Source organism: Dioscorea cayenensis, chromosome 14 (assembly GCF_009730915.1).
Source record: "Dioscorea cayenensis subsp. rotundata cultivar TDr96_F1 chromosome 14, TDr96_F1_v2_PseudoChromosome.rev07_lg8_w22 25.fasta, whole genome shotgun sequence".
NCBI classification, from domain to species: Eukaryota; Viridiplantae; Streptophyta; class Magnoliopsida; order Dioscoreales; family Dioscoreaceae; genus Dioscorea; species Dioscorea cayenensis.
The window spans coordinates 9,454,209-9,459,411 of record NC_052484.1 but is presented as its reverse complement, the minus strand read 5'-3'; the positions used below and the strand labels follow the sequence as shown (position 1 = coordinate 9,459,411).

General features: G+C 34.7%; 1 non-coding gene across 1 annotated transcript; it reads left to right on the top strand.

The window, feature by feature from the left end:
• The first annotated feature begins 1,424 nt into the window (after positions 1-1,424).
• LOC120276605 lies at positions 1,425-1,532 on the top strand. The gene has a single exon (XR_005541319.1). It is a non-coding gene; the product is annotated as a small nucleolar RNA R71 (small nucleolar RNA).
• Positions 1,533-5,203: the final 3,671 nt, after the last annotated feature.

Sequence of the window (5,203 nt, the reverse complement as noted above, 5' to 3'; positions counted from 1 at the left end):
TATATTAAATCTTGTAATATTTTCCTTTTCTTTTTTATGATTTTTTTGTAGGAAAAGTTCTCCTTTGAAGTTTCAAATGGAAGGAAAAGAGCTATTTTTAGTCAAATGAATGCTTTATAATGAGATTTTATGCACATAAATGAAGAAAAATATTTTGACTCTAACAAATTATTATAATCACTTTAAAAAATAAACCTATGCATGTTACTTTGAATGATTGGAAGTATTTGGTTAATCTTTGACATTATACAACATTTCAGGCTAGTACAATTAATATAGTTGATTGATTTGTTATTGTGATATAAGTATATGGATTTTATTAAATGAAAACTTTTTTTATAGGAAAGAAGCATGAAGAATAAGAGAAATAGGGAGAAGCGCCCAATTCTTCCACACACAGGAGCCAAAAGTTTTGCTTGACTAAGATGCCAAATGGTATGAATAAACATAATAATATTTTTAATTTTTTTGTTTGTTTAGTTGATAGTAAATAAAATTAAGATCCGTATACACTTATTGCAATGTTGAAGATTTTTCCTAGCGCTAAAAGAATAACATTTTAGTATGTTGTTTGACTTATTTTTCATTTTATTGTAAAATATTTATCATAGAAAAAAGAAAAAGGAAAAGTGCCTTCTCTATTGAAGTTTGGATTGAATCTCAATAAAGAAAGGAAGACAAATAAATTGATCCTTCTTGTCAAAATGTCATCATGAGTGTTATTTTTATACTAATTTTCTATTAATGTTCTATTCTATATTTTCTAATATGGATTAAGTAATTAATTGCTATCCCATAACAATTATAGATAAATTTTGATCAATTGAAGAAACAACAAGATGAAGGACAAATTTCATTAGATTATTAGCAATTTTATCAAGAAGTACTTGGACTTGAAAAAATGGTTATGTACAAGGCTGCGAGCATATGATGTTGGTTAAAGCAAGACATAATACCATAGTATTATGCCAGGAAAAGTCAAACTTATGAAATAAGAGGAAGCTACTAAAAATGAAGTAATCGAGCAAGTTGATATCACTAAAAGAAAAGCAAATGCACGAGCAGAGGGAATGGAAAAGTGATGGATAAAAAAAACAAAGACAAATATATTTTGGGGAAAAAATGTTGTTTCATTTCCATGGTCCAAAAAAGAAAGAGTAGACATCCAATTTTTTGCAACTTTCGTTTTAATGAATGTTATTAATATTAGCGAGGAAGACTTCTTTTGTAATAGTTATAACATGCTTCCTATTTCATTAATATATGATTTTAATTCATTTTTTTAATTTTTTTTGCTATAATTTTATTTAATTAGTTTTATTTTATTATTTTCACCTAAGGTACCTCCTGTTGTAGCATCAAGTAACTGCTTCGTGCTTGGGTTCAACCCGCTATAGAAAATCTGAATAATCATTCACTCGGGGAACCCATGTTGAGGACATTTTTATTGGAGCTCCTTGAATCTATCCCATATCTCAAAAATGAGACTCCAATTCCGTTTGCACAAAAGAGGATATTTCATTCCTAAGCTTCACAGATTTTCCGGGAGGGAATTATCGGGCAAGAAAAGCTTCTACCATCTCCTCCCATGTAGTGATCGATGCTCTAGGTAATTAATATAGCCATTGCTTTGCTCTCCTTTTCAAGGAAAATGGGAAGGCTCTCAACTTGATAGCATCATCTTTGACACCATTAATCTTGAGTATGTCACACACCTCCAAGAAGTTCTCAATGTGATTGTTTGGACCCTCATCGGCCAACCCATTAAACTGTGCGGACTACTGTAACATCTGGATTAAACCTAGATTGAGCTCAAAATTCTGAGCCGTGATCGGTGGCCGCACAACACTAGACTGTGTGCCAAGAACTGTGGGTCTGGCATAATCTGAGAGTGTCCTCTGCTACTCATTCTGTTCTGTCATATTATCAGACCCTTCAACTTCTATTTTAGCTTGATTAGACTGTTCTTGCACAGGTTCTTTTCCCCTTCTATGAATTCTTCTTCCAATGTCCGGATCACTTTCAACCAATGTCGAAGGGTTTCCTTGGGTCATAACATGGAGCTGCAACCAAAGAAAGAGAAACAAACCAGAACGATAAAAGAATAAAAAAGTGTGGAATAGAACAAGTGATGAATAGATAAAATAGCAAAGTGCAAAATGCTTCCAAAACGCTACTCCCCGGCAATTGCGCAAAAAACTTGATACACTCCTTGCATGTGTGTACAGTAAGTGCACGGGTTGTCGATGTAATAAAGTACCCTAGTGAGTGAGTAGTCGTATCCACAGGGAATAGTGATCAAAAACAGAAGAATTTCTATTTAACTATGATGGAGATGATTTAAGAGTGGTGTGAGCAATATCAATGCAAATAGAAATTAAAGAAAATAAGAAAGAGACACAAGAAAATAATAGGAGAGGCAATCGATAGAAAGTGGGGCCACCCAGACATTGCTCTCCCTAGAAATCCAATAACATACGGTCCCAAACCTAAGGTCAACCATGACGAACCCTATACTATGCCCCGAACGAAAGGAGTACTCTCGACGCCTCACACTGTTTGGGATTGCAAGAATATCTAGGGACTCAAAGTGATAAACACTATTCCCTAATATAAATCTAAACTTTTGGTCCAGGCGAAAGACCCCTAGTCAAAATTAAGCCCCAGCACTAAGCATTACTTCAACGCTTCACTCTGTTGCTTGTGCAACTAATCCCCAGTGGAGTTCATCTCTTAGCACTTCACTCTATAATGATCGCAAAGAACTCTTGGAACACGGAGATAGGATAAATCACACCATAAGAGTAAATGGGACATTTCGCTACCTCTCAACTCACCCTCTTGACCCTCTCCAACTTTGCTTTGTCTAACTCTCACGGTGTGTCACTCATCCACAAGGATTACAAAGATGGATTCTCAACCCTAGTGTCACTCTAAGGGAAAATCAACTCAACAAGCATTCAAGATTGGAACTCAATTAAAACCATCAATTAAAGAAACATAATAAAACGTCAATGAAAGCAAAATAATCCTAGGGTTTACAAGTCCAAGCACCCACTAGGGGTTTAGCTCTCCATGGAGCAAGATACAATCAATAATGAAATCAAATGTAAAAGAATGTAATCCATAAGTAAAACACCCTTGTAGTCCATATTGATGGTCTTGTGGAGTAGCCTCGTCTTCTTCAAAGGTTCGCTCTTCAAGCCTATGGGCATACCTCGCCGAATTGATGCTGACGAAAGCTCCCCAATAACTATCTTCCGAAGGAACGTGGTGTTGAAGGCCGTAGAACCACTCCAAAAACCTAACAAAAGCCTCTCCAAACCCTAGCCGCAAGCGCCTCCAAAGATGGAGGAAAGATGAGAAAAAAGATGCTTCAAAACATCTAAAATCGCAACTTAAATAGGGCTAGAATCGGCCATTCATACGGGACAGTAATGCTACAGTAATTTTGCTACAATGATTTGCTACAGTAAACTGCTATACTATTTTGCCAAAATACTCCCGAATCCACACCTTTCATCGAGGCCAAAATAAAATCAAATTGACGAAGATTTTGATAGTATTGCACAAGTTGAAACACATGAGTGTGATTGATTTTGTGCCCCTCCAAACTCTGTATTCGCTTGAGCACAATGGAGGTTGGCACAAACTTACATGTCTTTGAGCACAACTTGTGTTTTTACGGTTGTTCACTCCAAAATTTTCATCAACAAAATGCATTCATGATCAACAAAGCAATTAATAATTTTCTACCAAAGTTATATTTCAACAATCATATATTATATTTATGTGGGTCCAACAAACACGGCCTGCATTGAGCCCAAGTATGAGCCCCATGGTTGGCCCGAGAGCCACTTGCTCATGACCCAAACACCTGTGTAGGATTTTTGTGTGACCTACGCGTAACAAGACCCTCATGAGCCTATGCTGCTACCCTTTGCGTGGTCGTACCCCTTGAGTGTGGGACTCACATGGGGCGTACATTCATCACCCCTCATGCAAGACTACACTTATGTGGAGAGCCCTCATGGAGCCTACATGTTCCGGGTCGCGTGGGCTTGTGTGTCGTGCCCGCAAGGGCTTGCACCGTGGGCCCTCTAAATATTTTTTTATTAGTTTTATTTTAATGTTTAATTAAATGTAATATCAAATTACAAGCATTCATAAAACCAAAATTAAGAATATTTAGAAAGCACACAAAACATATCAAGTTTATCATAATTTCTTTTGATTAAACACCAATGTAATCAGATGATTTAAACTTATGTTCATCAAATTAATTGGTTTGGCTCTGATACCACTATAAGAAAATATTGCAAAAGTATATAAATAAAATTAAATACATGCAGAAGAAAGAAAACTTAGTGACATCAACTAGTCGATCTGATGAAAAACATATTTTAATTTATTTTAAAAAATAAGTATTAAAATTACCCTGGATGTGCCAAATTTGTTGCTCATGTCGTCACAAATCTTTTGGCGTCAAACAACGGTCTTACGCCTCTAGATCCCATACTAAAATTAAGAAGTAATCTCCACTTCTTGTACAAAGTAACCACTAGTATTAGAGAGAAAGAGAGAGATTAAGGATTAATCTCACAAGAGAATAGAATTATTCCTCTAATTTTGAAGAAGAATTATATTTATATAAAGTTCATAAAACATGGTAAAAATTATCTTATTATGAAGCTCTAATCTAAATATAAGTCATAAACCAACCAAAATAACTTTTATCTTTAATCACTTATAATTTTAATTAATTATTCAATTTTATCGAACTTTAAACAAAATTTAAACTTAAGACAAAACCTTAGACCAATTTACAATTTTGATTCCTCCCATGAAGTAAAATTATAAATTGATAATTTTAACCCTACACTCAAAGTGAGACTGATTCTTAATTTTGTTAATTGTGATTCTCTAGGTTTATTACTATTGGTAATGGGAGGATACCAAAGGGCGTGGGTGATATCTAACCATCCCTGTGGCCCACGCAGTAGTCAATCAAATACAAATGAGTAAATAATAATGAACCTTTTTTAATTATGATTATCAATGTATATAAACCCGTGATTCTTTCATCCCAAAAGAGTGAGAGCTACTTAAAAAATCAAACTCACTAGATTCGATTATATGCAAATAACCATAGTAGAGTAAGACAAAACTACTTGATGAGTGCATTTCAAATCATTATTTTATT